The following is a 20,206-nucleotide window of genomic DNA, read 5'->3' on the forward strand; positions in this document are numbered from 1 at the left end:
GCCAGTAAGGAGAGTTGGCCAGGAAATTGGCTCTTGTCCGATCCTAGATCATATTTTCCCTCAAATCCATTGGGCTGACTGCGCTGAGGGTTTCTTTTTCCTCCAATGCAATGTTCAATGGACAGTGGTGCTCCCCCGACGGTATCCCCCTAAGGGGCAGCAGGCCTCCCGCGTTGGCGACGAGACGTCCCCCGGAGGATGTTCCGTTGGGGCCCGTCCTCAAGGCAAAGGATCCTCACCATCTTCACCATCTTCCGGAGGTAGCCCCAGAGCCAAGCCCTGAGGAGCCTTTCTCCCCTCTCTCCACACAAAACACTTCACACTGCACTGCCACGACACGAAGTGCGCAGCGCACTTTCTGGAGACTAATCACAAAGTGATAGGAAGGGAAAAAGATTGGGAGCTGGACAGCACAGAATTTGCACACACACCGACAATCCAACGGGATCCTTCCCGAATAATTAGAGTGGGAATATATCTTGCCTCCAGAGTTGAAATGAGGCAGATAAAAGATAAAGTGACCGTAAGAATGGGATGAGTCAACCTTGTGTGAGTGCGGATAGCAAGAAACCGTACGTTGTACCGACAACGATGTTTTAAATGCAAATGACACCACTTTAGACGTGGATCAATTCTGGGTTAAGACAGCGTAGTACATACTTCGGCAGAACGAAAAAGACGAACAAAGAAGAATGGCTTTTATTCCAACATCGAATTTAAGGAACTTGCCTTTAACTTTATTTTTCGTTTGCTCTATATTGCACTTTCTGCTGCCTGGCTTATACAATCTGAGAAGGAGTATTTTCTCCGAATTGAACTGAAATTTGGTAGTGTTAAGCGGTCTTCAGACTAGAGGTTTAGCCTAGTTTCCGTAGGTCTCATAATCCTAAATGGCAACTAATTTTATTACTTTTTCAGAATCTTATAGATCATTCGTTCTTAATAATCCAATCCTATGTTAAATTTTCCAAAATATTTTGACTGATAAGGAATTATAACAGTTAAGCCATATGGCTAAGCTTTAGGTCTGAAGTCCGTATTACCCTAAGCACAAAAGTGATCAATTTTAAAATCTTTGCGTTGATGATCGAATTTTAATTTTTTTTTTGTATTTTCTATGTATGTTAATCTTAAAATTTTTGGAAATAGAAATCAGAATAATTATACATAATATTTTAAGTTAAATTGAAAATTTTATCATTCAATTTATAATGGGACAAAAGTAGTCTAGCTATCACTTAAAAATATCAAGGAAATATTGTTAGTACTTCAGCACAGCTAAATAAGACTGAAGTAAATACGAAGTTCTGTCATATTTCTCGTAAGCAATTGCTCACACTGAAGTTTAAACAAAGCAATTTTAACTCAAATCATATTCAAAATTTAACGTATTCAGTGCTAAAATCTTCCAAAAGGAACAAATATTTAGATAGAATTTATTATTCATCAAATATTGGAATAAAAATCCATCATTTTAATCAATTTATTTTTAGTGTACAATTTTACCCTCAAAGTGTCTAAGTTTAGAAACTGTCCAAAATTATGAGCCTTTCCCCTAGGTCCATTAATATTAAATTTTTATAAAAGGCCAAAGTGTAAAAAAAAATATTTTCATAGAATTTTCGCTCTGTAGAAAGCTTCTAGTCCTTGAAGGTTTAAACTTAAACACACATGAGAGATCATCTGTCCTCTTAAACAATTGGAGGAACAAAATGTTGCCGAATATTCTCATTGTAACAATCTCAACATGAGGTGATGAACTCCATTGAAGAGTCTCCCCCATGGAGCTTTTCCTTTCTCGCAAATAATTATCCCATTTGAATATGAAGGCGTTTTCAATTATTCTATACCATTTTGCATAAGCAAACTTTATTCAACATACAAGAACCAAAGTTTACCAGTCTAATTAAATCTGAGAGTATAAGAGAGATTAAGATGAGAAAATTCACAGTGGTACAGTAGAAATAAATCGCTTGTCTAACTCGGATGCTTCACGTGAAATTCACACAACCGCAAATAACTAATTTATTCCCTTGGAATTGGGTGCTACAAAAAGTCTCATCACCCCCAATCCCCAATATATATCCCCAGCGTATACTTCATCTACCATATGCGATTCACACGGAAAAGGTGGGGAAACTGCAGATGATGGAGAAAAACGTGTACTTGGGAATAGATATGGTATGAATTGTGAAACCATGGAGAAACTCTCAAAAGTCGAGATATTGATTAGGTATCCCCCTCAGTAGATTATCAAGGCATCTCCAACATGCTTCAGTTTCACGTGAAGTTGTAACGTGAAAATTCCATAAAGTTTTCCTCAACTTGAAGGCAAGTGTGAACAATGATGACGATTATATTTAAAGGGAGAGAGTTGGTGGGCAAAAAAAAGAGTTAAAGTAACTGAAACTCATGTGTCAAGATTGAAATCACGCAAACAAAATAAATTGAAATGAAAGAAAAATCGCAAGAGAGTTAACACTGAGAAGGGATTGTGTTCCATGTGATTTCCGGATGAGAAACATTTGCCAGATTTCGATATATATGTATTGTATATATATATTAAAACGCACTCCTTAAGGGTACTTTTCATCTATATGGTGAAAGATGTTACAAGTTTGGTGAAATATTTCACTTCATCCAGAAATATATTACATAAATACCTTCTTCAATGTTGAGATAAATGTTTATGCCATAAATCTTTAAATGGATCTTTAAAGGCCCTTTAGGATATTTACTGTTCTACCGGTTCTACCATAGGGGTCTTTAATTTTGAACTGTGACTTTTGTTTAAATTCCTACGAATAAACTTGTAAGATTTCAAATGTTTCAAAAACTGAAGGTATATAGGAACTTTCTTTATGTTACAATTAAATTTAAAGACGAATAGTAGAATAGGGTACAGGTACAATTGGTAATTTAGAGTTTGATCCAAATTCGGATGTTCAGATTTTCTCTAAGTAAGAAATATTAGTGTAGTATTGTGGAAAATTAGTGTAAAGTGAAAAGCATAAAGACGGAATGTTAAAAGGTTATAAAGCGTCCTAGATCTTTGGAATGCTCGAATTCATGACATAAAGTTGCTGTATCCCAAAGATTCCAAAAGTGGTTTCAAATTTCTTATCTTTTGATCCCACAAGAGATTAGGGTAAGTGTGCCAAATTCCGGTCAGCTTGCAATTTCGGCCACCTTTTTCGTTCCTCGAATTTCCATGAACTTTTAGATTGTACGTACTCTAGAGATTATACAATGCAAAAGATTAAGAAAAAAATGTAGCTTCGATAAACGAGATAACGTGAAAAAGTTATTAGAAAAATTCCCGAAGGGCAAGGAACTATGAGAATGAAGGTGGCCGAAATAGGGCACCAAAGCTATGTCTACATTTTTATTCATTTTAAAATGTATTAAGAATGATTTTAGAGTAAATAAAGACGGTAAACTCTTTACAAGTTTCCAAGCAACGCTCTTTAAGAAGAAAGAATAAAGAAAATCAATTTGTATTTAAAATATTAGATTTCAAACTTGAGACTTTGACGCTTGCATGCAACTATGCCGAAATTTGGCACACTTACCCTATATTTTGTAATGTTTTAGAATTCTGAAGTTTCGACATAAGGCATGATAAAGTACTTGTCCACCATCCATCCATATATTGCTAGATCTAGATGCCAATCAGTTATAGTTAGTAACTTCGAACAAGAGACCTCTTTTGTCGACTCTGGGATCAATAAATACATTATTTTTATTTTTCTCTGTCCTCTGCTTTTCAAAATTATTTTTATTCTCAAAAGTGGGTTTTTTAACACTTACTTTTCAGTTGATTTGTTCAGACGAATAGTTCATATGGTAATGTCTCTGAATTGTACCTCTTAACAAGTTTTCAAAACAAAAGTCAAGATAGCTCTGAACAATTTATTTTTTTAACCAAATGAGACTTGCTTGAATTTATTTAAAAGAGTTTTTTTCATTTCAGGTAAATTTTAATCAATTTCAATTAGTTATGAAACATTTATCGAAATATTTAATATTTCAACTCTTGTACTGTTTGTTAAAAACTCTCAGCGAGCACAGCTGAAAAAAAGGTACGTGTTCAGCATATTTTTGCTGAATTCACTAGCAAAAATGTGCTGACCGTTCAGCAGTAACAAAAACAAAAAGCTACTATAGGGAAAAGTGGCCTGCCTTTGAATGCGGCAGCCTTTTAATGCTTCAATTTTTCTCATATTTCCCAAAGCTAAAATTACATTTTGTTAATCGAAGATAATAGAAAATAGTTAATAGTATTAACAATGGTTCACGAAATAGAATTTTTGCTTTGAGAAATAGGAGAAAAATTGACACATTCAAAGGTCGATCACTTTCCCCTAACCAAATATGTATATGGAAATGGCACTGCCTCGCGAATTTTCCTTTATGTTTAGCAGAATTCAGCTGAAAATACAAATGTTTTCAGCTGAATTGAAATGCTTTAGCATTTGATGTTTGCTGCGCTGTTTGTTAAGACAATCTTCTAATTTTTTCAATTCTTATGATTATTTAGGAATTAGGAGACCGATGCTAGATGGCAGTGGACAATTTAACCAAATTCTTCCAATGTTGCTGTTCTAATGCATTTAATGACGAATAAATATTTATCTGTTTTATATCCTCGTAAGGACGAGACACTTTTCACGGACCGAAAATCAACAATAAAACTTAAACCGATAAACAAAATTTGTAAAAAACCTTACATCTACCTTGAAAAGTCCAACAGAGTCTGATTCGGTATATTTTGTGCTTCTATGAACGATAGGGACAAAAGTAGCCCAAAAATTATTTTTTTTTACCGACAATACAAATGAATGATTATTTTCGTTATAATGAAAAATATTATTGTAGGTAAGAGATATTTGCTTTAAAAAAAATAGAAATGTAAAAAAGTAATAAAAATCATTCATTTGAAAATTCGTCTCCTTTGAGCTTAAATATTTACTACATAGCAAATAGTTTTGTATTTACAAAAAAATATCCTAGATTCTCACAACCCTCTACTTTACGATTACGTGCAAACATTATAGAAAGGATTAACTTTACGTAATAAGGAAAAAATTATTTTCTCTAAGGGTCATGATTTACTCCATCCGTCCTTAAACCTTTAACGACGAGACACTTTTTACGGAATGAAAATCAACAATAAGAATTAAACTGAGAAACATAATCAATGATAAGTTTTACATCTAACCTTGGAAAGTCCAACAGAGGTCTGATTCGGTATATTTTGTGCTTCTATGAACGATAGGGACAAAAATAGCCCAAAAATTTAAATAATTTTTATGACAATACCAATGAATAATTATTTTTTGCTTTAATGAAAAATATTACGTATGAGTATTGTAGTTTTTATTGCCAAAAGGGTTTTGCTTAAAAAAATTGGAAGAATAAAAAATAAATAAAATCAATTATGAATTTAAGAATTTAAAAATTCACCATTTTTGAGCTTATATAATTTACTACATAGTAAATAGCTAGAGACTTGCAAAAAATATTCTGGTTTCCTTCAACCTTCTACTTTACAATTATGTACAGACAGACATAAGAAAAAAATAACTTTAGGTAGTCAGGAAAATTATTTTTCTTTATGGGACACCGGTGTTCCAATCGTCCTTAAAGGGTTAAAGGGATATCCAACTCTTCTGTGGATAAATTTTAGTCCTTTTAAGTTTTAGTTAGACTATATTCTGTCTGTCATATATCGATTTTGCGAGACAGACATTTGAACACTTTCTGAAAGATTAACTAATTTAATAATTTTATTAACTTTTGGTATTGACTCCTCACTTTTTCGCCTTACCGTCGCATTTAAGCGTTGATTAATGAAATCGATACCAAGAGTTAATATAATTATGAAGTCATTAAAGAAATCATGAGAATAGTGAAATAAATCTTTAAAGATTATCGTTGAAAAAAGAAATAAAGAGGAATGTCTATAGACGGAAGACATATTTTAAAGATAAAAAAAACTTTAATTGATTCAATGTGAAACACACCTATATGGGAAAGTGCCCATTATTGATACCATTGGAAGCTTCGTAATGACTAAATTTTCTATGTTTCACAATATATATGTGACTCATCGCAACCATATTTTAAAAACTTTGGGAAATAGGCCAGTTTTAAAAATATATTGCGGAGTCACGTTTATTGAGAAACATAGGAAAAATTTAGTCATTACGAAGATTCCAATGGTATCAAGCATGGGCACTTTCCCCTAGTCAGAGCGGAAAATTAGTAGGAGATTTTGAAGTCTTTTTTAAGAGTTATAACAATATTGGAAGGATTGGAAGAGGTAAAAATTAAATAAATTGGTCAAAGAAAGAGCACTTATATACAATCCGGCTTTGTTTATCTTGTTCTGGAGTACAAAGGGTTGAGATTTGAGATATCGATTTTCGGTCTTCGATGACCCTGTTCCCATCATGTGTTGTACGGTCTGTTTTCCTTTTCGACAACCTCTTTTCTTCCTCTTTTAAAAAACTATATCTATGGGTTTCTTTTATATAATAACTCCAAGGATTTTTTTTTGATTTTCGGATATATTTTGGAAATCATTCAGATGAAAATTTCGTTCATTATAATGTGGATTATGGTGCTATTCCAATGAAAAATAAACAGTTTTTTTTTCAGAACATTATACTGTTATCAAGTGTTTCTAGATAATTTACTTTTCTTTGTATTGGTTCCTGTCACGACTGTTTGGTTGGTTTTAGAACACAGCGAGGACTGGGGAAAACAGTCATGTCATCATAGTCAGAAACTAACACAAGGAAAAGTTGATAATAGAAGTAGGGGAAAGTGCCCATGCTTGATATCATTGGAAGCTTCGTAATGACTAAATTTTTCCTATGTTTCTCAATAAACGTGACTCCGCAATACATTTTAAAAACGGGCTACTTTCCTATACTTTTAAAAAATGGTTGCGATGAGTCACATATATATTGTGGAAACATAGAAAATTTAGTCATTACGAAGCTTCAAATGGTATCAAGCATGGGCACTTTCCCCTACTTGACAACAGTAAAGTGCTAAAAAATGTTCAAGAGAAAGATTTTCCCTTTTCATCTTTCGATTTTGGAATGGTTTCCTGTTAATTAATTAACCAGTATAAGACGGTGTAAATCGTTATGGACTCAAAAAGTAGGAAGGGCATCGCCTTTTGGAACGATTTTAAAATAATTTCCCAAATTATCGAAGATGTTAATGTAAATCTAATAAATATTCCTAATTCACTTAGCTTTAATTGGACTAGACATTATACTGGTCCTCACAAGTATACATGTTTTTCGTGAAATCTAGCTTCACATTGAAATGAAATAGCAAACAGAACGAGAGAAAACTTCAAGGATTTTCTAAAAGTTTGTATCAAAACAAATTGACGCTCAGGAAAGTCACTTTTACGACTTTTTAAAGTAAAAATCACATTTTGTAGTACACGGGATATAATAGACTCTTTTTGATGACCAGGGCAATTGGGATCGGTTAAACACTATAGACTGGAACTAGAGCAAGAAATTCATCACATTTTGTTCTATTCTGGCTACTTCATGCTTTTTTTTGTTTCGTAGTCAATGTATTGCAAACTTTTGACATTTTAATGCCTTGAATTTTATTCTGCTTTTCGACCAAACCTATTACTCATCCAGCTATGTAAAAAGAATTATCGTGCGCTTCGTTTCCTGGACATGCCAACAGAACTGGGTTTTCATGCCGTGAATACATAAATTTCGTGAAAATTTCCAAGTCTACACCTATATTCCCTTATTATCAGCTGGAGCCCAATTCTTTTTTTTTCACTATGTTAAAACACTGAGCATTGGGGCGAAAAAAGGGAAAGATAGTATCAGTTTCTGGTGTGACAAGATATGCGTGTTTTGGGTGGTTACAGGCACGATTGGAAAATGAAATATGATTGTTCTTGAGTTTCTCTCTATCTGCGTCGTGTCTTCTGTGGAGTAAAAGTGGCGCCAAACACTTTTCACCCTCACATTTTTTCCTCAGTTTGATTTTCTATTGCCATTCGTCGTGGCTTTGTTGTCGTTTTTTTCTTTTCCTTCTATTCCTCGTCCCTTGCCATACCGCAACCCCGTGACTTGGTGGGTGAGACAAAAACACCCTGAAATTCATCTGAGCAGCGGGGGTGTGTCCTGACGTCGTGGGCAAGAAAGAGGCGCTCCAGTTGAAGGTTTCTCATCATTAATATCGAAGTAAATATCATTCAAGTGGGCACTAACTAAAATAAAAGACACATAACTGAACACCATTTATCTCGATGAGCCCCATCTCGTGCTCCAAACAATTTCAATGGGATGTTAGCTTTGGAGGAAAAAGTGTGAATACATTTTCGCATGGGTATTAACTTGTTGTAATAATAATTATGCGGGGTCATGTGACGTCAGAGGGAATGAACATATCTCTATGGAAACGACCCCTCACATCCATCTATCCGTACATTTCTCTGGCATTATATTGGCAATGTTTTGAAGCACCAAGCTAAGAGAAAGCCACACAGTCTATATATCCTTTCGTCGCCGTCAGATTACACAAGAACCTTCATTGACAATAATATCGCATGTGACCGAGACTGAAGACAAGAAAAATTCCCTTTTAATAATGTCCACATCCAATAGCTTTTTTGTGCTCCATATTATACCACTAAACCTGAGCTTCATGTAGGAAAAATCATTAAAATGTAGAGTTTTTACCACAACGGAACGACAGTTCTGATGGAGTGAAAAAGCTCAGATAAGCTCACTGTAGTTGCGATTCCTTAGAGGCAACTCTACAAATCCTGAATTGCATTTTGAGGATAATAAATCGCCTTGCACATAATGACCATGGTATCACGAGATAAATAATATATATTTAATTGATATGTTCATTAAAAAAAATTACTCAAGGAGTAAAATGTCTGTTTTATAAGAACATATTGGAAGAAATATCGATTAACCCTTTAAGGACGATTGGAACACCGGTGTCCCATAAAGAAAATAATTTTTCCTGACTACCTAAAGTTATTTTTTTCTTGTACGTAATTGCAAAGTAGAATGTTGAAGGAATCTAGGATGTTTTTTGCAAGTCTACAGCTATTAGCTATATAGTAAATTTTTAAGTTAAAAATGGAGAATTTTTAAATTCTCATATTGAAAATTGATCATTTTTATGTTAATTATTTTTTATACTTCCATTTTTTTAAGCAAAACCGTTTTAGAACAAGAAACTACAATACTAAAACATAATATTTTTCTTTAGAGTTAAAATTATCTGTCATTGGTATCGTCAGAAAAATTACTTAAAATTTTGAGCTATTTTTGTCCCTATTATTCAAAGAGGCAAAAAATACACCAAATCAGACTCTGTTGGCTTCTCGAAGGTTGGATGTAAGACGTTTCACAAGTTTTGTTTATCGGTTTCATTTTTATTGCTGAGTTTCGGTCAGCGAAATCTGTCTCGTCGTTAAAGGGTTAAGATGTTCTTAAAATGGGCTTTATTAAGGTAAAGTACCTGTAGTCGGCCGGTTTCTCAACTCGGCCAGTGCGACTATTTATTCAATTTACTTAGATTTGTTATAATATGGTCTTACCGATTTAACATTATAAGGTGTATTATATTATACTTAACGTAAATCATTGAAAATTTCATACAAATTGACTATAAAACCTTAAAAAATTGGTTAAATAATTCAACTGGCCGAGTTGAGGGTACTTTACCTTAGTAAGAAATTTATTAGGGCATTTTTTTTCTTTTTAAGGCATGATTTTTTCTTTCTTTCTAAAGGACAAAACTATTCTTATAACTCTTTTCTTTACCTATTCTATTTTATTCAATTAACAGATCACAATTTTTGCCTTAGTAAAAAAATGAAAATCGATGTAAGGTTGATCACCTTCCCCTTGGGGTAATGTAAGTCTTGCAATTTACAAAGTATAAATTATTTTTCATATCAAAATTTTAAAAATTCAGATATTAAGACCTAGTTTTCGGAGACCGTTTTTGGAAAAAAAAACTTACTGTTCGGTGGACAATAATTCTCACGGTCAGTTTATCTAAAATCACAAAACCAAATATTTTCAGTTGGTAGACAAGGTAAACTAAACCATGAACAAAGGGATTTTTTGGTAAATTTTTTTCCAAAAATCCAAATTTCATTTTTTTAATAAACTCCTTTATTTAAGGACTAGTTTAACCCATCTACTTACAGGAAATACTTAGTTTTTAGATTTAAGATGAATCTACTTTCCTTTTCCGAAAAAGTTGCCCAAAAACCAGGCCTCAGCAGTTGAATTTTTAAATTTTTGAAATAAAAAAATAAGGAAATATAACTGAAAAGTTATACTTTTATATGCCTAACTGTGTTATCACACTTGCACATTAAAATTTTAATATGATCCACATTAATTGTCGCTGGTGAGAGTCCAAATGTGTAATTTGTATGTTTGAATCATTTTATATTCAAAATTTGATCTATTTGTTGATAAAAAGGTAGACTTGGTCCGCAAAATTTGATATAAATTGATTTATAGCATTAATGCGATTTTCTCTTTACTTTTTTAATGTGAAAAATATTTATACTTTAGTTAGGTAAATTTAAACTTATTTTTGCAGGCCCAGGTCACTTCTTTGTCAATAAATAGAAAAACCCCAAATATTAAGTCACTCAAAGACACAAATAACATATTTGGATGCTCACAAGCGACAATTAATGTAAATCACATTAAAATTTTAATGTGCAAGTGTAATAACGCCGTAAGACTTCGAAATGATATATTTTTTATATTAAAAAAAATGAGAAAATATGCAGTTTTTAGTCTTTATACCCACGACTTAACTTTAGCTGCAATAAAATTGTAGTATTATCGGATAATCTTTAATATCGATTCATAACTGTTTTATTACCCGTTCATAAAACCAATTAGAATCGGTTTAGACTTGTTGTAAATTCCAAGACCTTTCAAAAAGTCCAAATTCAGTTCAAAAATACGATATTGCCCAACAAACACAAAATGCTAACCGATTGAAATTCAGTTGAAAACAAATGTGTTTTCAGCTGAATTTTACTAACCTTAAAAAGACACTCACGAAGCAGTACCATTTCCGTATATTTGGTTATCACATTTTTTCGAGAACAGCTGACCCTCCAGCATATTTTTTGCTGATCAAATAAGTAAAAATACGTTGAAAACGCTGATTTTTTCAGCTTAACTGTGTTCGCTAAGTTAGATCTAAATCCATTTTAACTTTGATCTGGGAAAAAAACGTTCTTAGAAATGAATCATATCGGTATTTTCGTATGTAGACGAAATTTTCGCTTAGGTAACCTCTAAAAAAAACATCTCAAAATGTAAAGATTCATGACTCGTTTTTAATGAATCCAAGAAACATAATTTTACTTGAGAACGGGAAATGAGGGACATGTCAATAATGCAGAGGCCGAGTAATGGGGAGTCTGCGAAGGTTAGAAGTCGCTATTTGTAACGCTTTGGCTTGTTTGTAGCGGTGGTACAGTAGACTCTCGCTCAATCGGTTCTTTTTCAATCGGGCGAAAAATTTTGTTGACAATTTTCACATTTAATTATAAAGCTAATTTGCTGAAATTCGCTGTAGTTCTTCCTATTTTATCATGATTCTTTATAATTGAGCGTTTTTTGTGGAATTTACAAAGGCTTTTACGCCCAAATCTATCGATAAACCGGATGACATTTCGCCCCAAATGCCCATTTGAGAGAGAGTCTACTGTAACATCGGACAGACGGATAAACAGCGTGACTACACATAATCTCCTACTGCTCTCTCTGCGAAGTTCGATCAGTAAACTTTAGGGAAAAACCCATTGTCACAATAGTAAAAATAATCAAATTTAAAAAAGAAATATCACCGGATATCCTTTTTAAGAACACTGTGACCACATCATACCACAGAAGCTGTGGTTATTAAGAATTACAGCTAAAAATGCCACACAATTGTTTTATATAGCAATTTCAGTGCAGAAAGATAGCAAATAAGACACGATATCCATCGGCACGAACAACCCATATAGTGGGACAGGTTAGGGATAATATACTGCTGAATAAATAGAATTTCAGCTCAAGTAAATGGTGGAAAGCTTGTAAAATGTTATGATGAACGTGACATGGAGGAAACCGTTCTGTGCATCATGGAAATGAATTGTACGCTTTGGAAATTATCGATTATGTGATTAATATGATATTGATAGTTTATTTAATAGTATAAGTATATTATTATAATAACAAATTTATTTGAAACTATTTCTCAGTATGTTGCTCCATCAATGCAAATAATTCAGTGTTAAATTTTGTAAGATAATCTTTAGTAGCATATGAAAAAGTTTTATTTTTTATACCTTTTGTAAAACATCAAAAATTGCAAAATAATTGAACATTCACTATGTTTCTAGTTTTTATTAGGATTTTCTTTCTCTACATACCACGGTAAACATGGTGTATTGTTAAAAAGTTATTGTACAGGGTAAGTCTAAAAATTCTCGGACGGATTTAAATGATTGTCTATACTTAAAAGATAATAAATCATGAATGTGTCAATTTATGCATTTCTATTAGAAGAGAGTGAGGCCTGTTTTACGTATGCATGGCTTTTGGAAATTACAATTTTGGGCTAATAAATTATTAATATGGGAATTATGCTGTATATTCTAAATAGCTAGTAATTAAGAGAAAGTTAGATGGATTTATAATAACTTGGTAGCTTTTTTGCGTTTTGCAGATGGGTTTTGAAAACAACTGAAGTTGCTTCAAACTACCCCAATCCTCCTCTACTTAATTAGGTGTGATTCCTTCTAATCACACCTATTTTTATTTATAAATACTATTGATTGAGAGTTTTTATAAACTCATATAGCAATGCATCACTAAATTGTACCAATCATGTTGTACCAAAAGGTACAACATTCGCCCATGAAGACATCGTTTGAACGACTTTAATTTTACGTTTGAGAGCATTCACAATGGATGTAAGTTCACTTACACTTAAATTCTTATAAATAAGTATTAGTACATTTACAATTATTTGCGTAAACTTAATTACACATACTCAAAATAAATTAACTTGAGATGTTAACACTATAATTCCAACAGACTCAATATGATATAATTTTTTGATAAGAATGACAGACGTGTTTGGCATGTCAATAGCCAATATTTCTAACGTTCGTCTTAAAATGGGTAGTTTCTTGGGTAGAAAGTCTGAAAAAGCAATTTTTTTGCTCGAACTCCTCAGAGAGAGTAGTACAATCCTTCGATTTTTTTTCACTTCCCAAAATTTGCAGCTTTTATCCCCTGGAGACCACTTTTCCCAACATACATATCTTGAATTTCAGATGATTTCTGTGAAATGATGTCACGCTGTTTGTTCGTCTGTCTGTCCGATAGCGACTTGGGATCTTCAGGGAATCTACCCATTGTTAATCTTGGAACAATTATGATCCTCATTTCCCCATCCACCCCATGTGGAATATTTTGGAGGTTACCTAAGCAGTCATTTTGTCCATATGCAGAAATACCATTGAATCATTTCTGATAACGGGTTTTCAAGATAAAGTCAAAATGGCTCTAAATTAGGACGTTTCTCTGCCGAATGAGGTCATATTCGGGGTCATTGAAAAGTTCTTGGAAATTATAACAAGTTTACACCGGTTGCAATCGGTTATGAACCGGTAATTATAACTATTTATGAACTAATAACTGATTTTTATCTGAATAAAAGTAATAGTCTTAAACAATTTTGGGAGATTTTTTGGGTGATTTATAAATCGGTTCAAGTGGGTTGTGAATCGATAAATGGTAAATAATGCGAAATTACTTTTGAGATTTAACATCTAAGTCACGAGTTCGAGTATTCTGTAAAACTGGAACGCTTTGCTAACTATTTTTCTTGACAATTTCTCATTTTCAGTCATTTACGACTTTCAAGGTACTCAGTTTTGACTAGGTCATTACTTATAGTTCCAGCATATCTTTTCGATCGGTAAAATTTCATGTGATCGAAAATCACATTCCTTTCTTTCTCAAATATCTATTCAACTCTTGTGTACTCTTCTTCTTCTTTTGAATATCACACCAAATTAAAATTAGTTCAGTGAATTTTTACTAAGGCTTGTTCAAATTGACATCGTAAGTAGTAGTTTTTTGGTACGATTTTTAATTTTTTTTTACTTTGAAGACTAGACATAAACATTATTTTATGTCTGAACATCATTATAATAAACCAGTGACGGTGTCCCATGAAGACCTTATTTTCCAAAATTCAGTAAATGTATTAATGTGTTACAATGGTTACAATACGATTTAGTGAATTTAAAATCTAATAAAAACTAACATTCACATGATGTAATTTCCATGCCAAAAATTTAGAAAAAATCAATTTTGGTCTGTAATTAATAATTGGTAAGTAAAAAACAAATTGATCAGTAAATGATAATTAAGAGGCAAATAAAAAAATGAATTTTCTTTAAAAAATTATTTTTGACATAGTAAAAAAAAATATTAAATGGTTCATTAATTCTTAATTTTTCCTTTGCTAAAGACAAAATTTAGATTTTTTACTGACTAATTTCTGCCAAAAATACTATCCAATCTGCTGGCAGCTATAAATTTATTACAAAAACTATTTCATCTATCAGCATATCTTACTTATTCTACTTACGACATCTTTGTATTTATTAACATTGCAAATCAATTATTTTTGTCTTTTAAGAATATGCATTCTATACGGAAAATTCAGTCATACTATATGTAGAACAGTCATGCATTATAAGCTTATTTCATCTCTTATCATTTTCCATTATCTTTAAATATTTAAAAAAAAATATCTATGATAATCCGTGTTAACAATTGTCTGTAGAAAAAACCACTGATTAACATTTCATATTACACTGAATTATTCACATTCTCGCTCCACAGATTATTATCAGCAAGTTTGTTTTTTCAGAACATCTCTAGGGTAGGATTTGGTAGCATAATTTTTGATTTTTACCATTCCCTGGAGACATATGATTTCATTGGGAATGAACGGAACTTCATGATAAAATGCTAATCAACCAAATGCAGACATTCCTGATTGGAATATAAAAATTCACAAAGCAAAAAAAAATTCTTCTCTTATTCATTCTCACCACAATCCCTGTAGTATTTTAGGCATTCCCTGACATATTAACACTGCGACTCTTGGGCATACATAACATAGAAAACGGGAAATACTAACAACATATTCTACAGTGTCTAGTTTGTTTTAGTTCTTGTACGTTACATTTATTTATCTTCCGCTTAATCCCGTGATGAGCATAAAAAATTCACAATTGAGATAAAAGAAATGGCATGCTGAAAATTCATTCTCCTTCGGCTCCCCTAACCATTCATCCTTGTAATATAAAAGAAATTCCATTATTTTTATTGACCCATAAAAGTAAAAGGAGGTATTTTTCATATGAAAACGAACATATCCATTTAAATAACTGTCTTTTACATTTAATACCAAACCCATGAAATGTAAATGGAAAACACGTTATTTACCATCGTTTTGGAGCATTAAAATATATCAATATAATTCATTTCCAAACTAAATAGGATTACCTTTGCTCAAAATGAAAAATAACACAAGGTTACTTACTCCACCTAACTTACAACAGTTCCTTCCCTTAAAATTTATTTTTGACCACTTATTTAGCTACACAACTCTAATCAGTTTGCGTTCAACTACGCCACGCTGAAATGATTTTATGGAAGATTAAATTTTGTACATACATACACTTAAAAACTTTCCTCAATCCTCTTCGCAAAATGAGGTCACATTTCTATATCTTTATTTGTTGGAGAAATAATTCAATTACAAACTTTTTCGTATTATTTATCATAGACGAATTCCAACTTTTGAAGTCACGCAAATTGGAACAATTTGTTATAATAAATAAAACCAGAAAAAAAATTTCATCAGAAAGTTTTCACAAAAATTAAGAAACTAAATTTACATTTGTTTATTTTATATAAAATAAACAAATGTAGGTATATATAAATATAAATATTATAATATATATAAAATAATATTTATAATGCGAAATACTCGAATTCATAACTTGAATGCTAGGGGAAAATACTCTCCCTTTGAACGTTCATGCCTTCGAATAATGTGAATTTTCTTTTAGTTTGCCTAAGAGACTTACACATTTCTATTAAATATTACTTGCCTTATTATCAATTGTTGATAATTCCATGATAATTTAGTGTAAATCTCTTACGAAAAACAAAAGAAATTCACATTATTCGAAGGCATGAACTTTCGAAGGAAGAGCACTATCCCCTATACTCTGAAAGTCTTTTTCCATCTTTTACCGTATACCGGTTCAAAATCGATTTGAACCAATTCATAAATCGCTCAAAAAATTTCTTAAAATGACTTAAAAGTAAACAAAACTGGGGTGGAATGATAACTTTTCGATACTATCGAATCGATAGTATTGATAAATCCGTATCTGTGAGTTTAAATGAATGATGACTTTTATTGCATTATTGTTAAGCTATATATTGTGACATTCTTAATAGAATGTGACTGTTGATAATTATTTGTATTAGCTACAAAAAGTACAGTTATCGTTTGAACTTTTCAGAATCGAGAGTCGATACTATCGAAAATAAGTTATCATGTCACCCCTGATTTTCGGACAAAAATTATTTACCGGTTCATAACCGATTAAAATCGCTTAAAATTTTTATCAGAAATTTCAAGACCTTAAACGAGCTCAAACATAGTAATACCCGAGGTTCCGGGATTATACACTTCGGGATTACGCACCTGACGGGATTATGCACATAACTATGCATGTATGCCTATGAGAACTAATGTGTAGGCTATTTTCAACGTTGGCGCTGAAAATAGTCCGAAAAATTGACGTCAATACTATTTGGATATATCGCGGCATTTCTGTAATTTATTTGAGAGAAATCTCCTGAGCTTAGGGGAGACTGGGGCACATGTAACCATTTTCGATAGATGCGAATTTGAGGTGATTTTCCAAGGACACCGTGATTTTTTGGAAAATATTTCTTAGCTCATGTTTTACCCTTGGGTGTAGGCAATTCGTCGAGGGTAATGCGGATGCTGGAAAACAATTGAGTTTTCCATAAAAATAAAATTTGTGTCACTGTGCATTTTTCTCTTTTCACAAAATACCTGGGGTAGAAGTAACCACTTTCTGGGGAGGATGTAAACACCTTTTTTCCCACCCTTCAAATTAACTTTACACCACTTTCAATTATTTTAATTACTTAAGAGATATATAAAGACTGTATATTTTTCAAAAAATCACGACACTTTTTACAAAGAATAATTAAAATAGCAAAAAAAAATAAAAGCATGCATATCAAAGACATTTTTCAATGGAATTTCCCCATATTTTGACATCATGCGACTTTTTATTGAACACAGCACCACCAATTTCTTTCGTAATCTATGAATTATAGATATTTCGCATGAAGGTCAATTTCCCGCTCTTTTACCTACTCATTTTGTGAAATTGAAATTGCCTGGTTACATCTACCCCAAATGCTGTTTTCTGACCAATTATTAATTCTTTTGAAATAATGAGAATCTCAATTTCTCTAGTAAATCCATAAATATAATCCTAAAAGATGTAGGAAAGAACTGGTATTGCTACATTTCGATTATTTTACACAGTTTTTAATTTCCAGGTGGAAATCCAAATGGCCAAAATAATTGAAATATCAACATTTTCGGGAAAAATGATTTTTATTTTTAAAGTATTAGGATTTTATTGACCAAATCATTTGTGGACATACATCCCCATGGTATCTATGAATGCTTATGGGTTTTATCCTCTGGAGTCTTAAAATTAATGAAAAAAATCACAGTGTTTACAACTACCCCAGTTTACTACTGCCCCAGTTCCCCCTATGCTAATTTTCTAGGTGTATAAAACCATTTCGTGCGGTTTTTTTCGGTCCCGAAAATGTGTTGAATCTCGGGACACCGTGTACCATTCGGTTGAGGAACACGTTCTCTAAAGCCTTTTTAAGTAGTCGATGGTGATACGGGAATTAAAAGGGGTACAGGTTCTCTTAAGTAATACTCAACAACTTTTTCCCAAAGTCTTTTAACATTTGATCTTGAAAAACCGTTATTGGGAATGATTCAACAGTATTTTCGCATATGGACGAAATCCAAATAAATAAAACATATCCAATAATAAAAAAAATCGCACGATGCGTTTCCGAGTAAAGCGAAACTTGCGGTTTTTTAGGGGGTCCGTGGTGCAATTGGTAAGAGCGTTCGGTTCTTGGGCGGTGTGACCCCTGGCTCGACTGTCACAGTTGTGAGATCGAGTTTCGCCCGGTGCAAATGATTAAAGCGGCGTCTGAATGGACATTTTTCACGAAACATTGTAATAATACTTGTAAACTGAACAATGTACAAAATGACAATAAAAGCCCGGTACATCGAAATAAAAAAATAAAAAAAATTACTTTAGGTTTTACACTGGAAGGGAAAAGGTGGGGGTGGAAGGAAAGTGGATGTTAATGATGTTAATGGTCCCAGGACCAACTTATGAATCTTACTTATTAATCAAATTACCTTATTAATCAGAAAAATATTGAAATTTTTCTAATTAATATCTATTTATATATAAAAGCTCTCAAAAGCACACTTTTGAACATGAATACCTAGTAGATATTTATTTATTTTACTTTTTTCCGATATATGCTAACACAATGATAACGATTGAAAATTGAAACCCATGTGAAATTACTGCTAAAGGCCTTAATCGTTTGATGTATAAATTTAAGCAGTGAAAGAGATAATCAGGGAAAATCGTATATTATCACTTTAAAACAGTAACGATCCTTTTTTCCAACGCACATAAATATGATACTTTGCATGTCTTCACCGAAAAGCTAAGTTCGAAAAAGCACAATTTTTTTTATTGAAAATTTTCGAACAAATTTGCTAAAAAAAATTCTCCATCGAAATGACGCATTGATCCGTTGAAATAAATCGTTTTCACAGATCTACATTTTAGATGAGACGTAAAACAATATTTTGTTTTAAATATTAGGGTTTTACAATGAGCAAAATTGATTTTACTGATCAAACCAATTATTTAATTCATTTTTTTTCTAAAATCAAATTTGCCATAATGCTGGCCATAAATGTTTATGCCTAAATCAAATTTTATATTATTGAATTGTAGAATAGTTTGACTTTATCGGTGTTATCAAACTTGTTTGTTAAAATTTTAATACGGTGTATCGGTATTATGAATTCAAATGTATGACTTGTGTAATTAAATCGCAGAATATTTAGAATTGGATTTTATTTCTTAATAAAAGGTTGATTTGGTCCGCAATTGCGAATTTTAATTGACTTATATTAAATGCAGCATTAATTCGAAAAATTAATGTGTTTCATACTAAATTTCAATGCGAAAACATAATAATGCAGATCAATTTGTGGGAGAAGCTTATATTTTACTGCTCTTACTACACAGAAGAAGCACTATATGCAATCCCTCGATATTGAGTTAAGATAAGATTTTGCCAGAGGTCAGTTCTCCATTTTGGATTACAGATGCATCCAGGCCACAATTGGGCCCCTTATGCTTCCTCATTCCTATTCCATCTTATCCCCCGATACGGGTAGGCGCTCCATATCACAGCTCACAGTCGATCTCGGTATGTGTTTGGATCAGTGACAGTGAATATTTGTATCGACTGAAGTACCATTTTCTGAAGTACCAGCCTATATTGTTTAGGTGGTTCACTTTTTTTGCCAATATGCATCATTGACATTACTATTGATACATTCACTGGACGAATTCAAAGCCAATATGGCATGAGAAATCATTTTCAGATTTGAACCCGAGACCTCACAGTTATAGAGCCACTCCTCTATCCACTGACCCACTTGAGGCTCTCTATATTGAGTTACTTCTGGACTTTTTAGCCCCTAAGGATATGTTTAGAGGTTTCCTGGGCGAAAATACTTTTAAATAATTCCTAATAACGGGTTTTCAAGGTCAAAAGTTATAAAAGCTCTAGAGAGCGTATTTCCCAACCGAATAGGGTCATGTTTGGACTCTTTGGAAAGGTCTTGAAATTTCTGACTAATTTAAAGTAGTTCTAATTGGTCG

At 32.4% G+C, this 20,206-nt stretch overlaps 2 protein-coding genes across 5 annotated transcripts in view; both read right to left on the reverse strand.

Moving 5' to 3' along the window:
- LOC129804095 (protein PET100 homolog, mitochondrial) overlaps positions 1-10,373 on the reverse strand; it is a 225,944-nt gene extending 215,571 nt beyond the window's left edge. Inside the window, exon 1 of the mRNA XM_055851181.1 lies at positions 10,370-10,373. The gene's annotated coding sequence lies outside the window, so the exon portion shown is untranslated. The remainder of the gene's footprint in view (positions 1-10,369) is intronic.
- LOC129803882 (uncharacterized) overlaps positions 1-20,206 on the reverse strand; it is a 211,136-nt gene that overhangs the window by 49,825 nt on the left and 141,105 nt on the right. The gene's annotated exons all lie outside the window — the stretch shown is intronic.

Source organism: Phlebotomus papatasi, chromosome 1 (assembly GCF_024763615.1).
Source record: "Phlebotomus papatasi isolate M1 chromosome 1, Ppap_2.1, whole genome shotgun sequence".
NCBI classification, from domain to species: Eukaryota; Metazoa; Arthropoda; class Insecta; order Diptera; family Psychodidae; genus Phlebotomus; species Phlebotomus papatasi.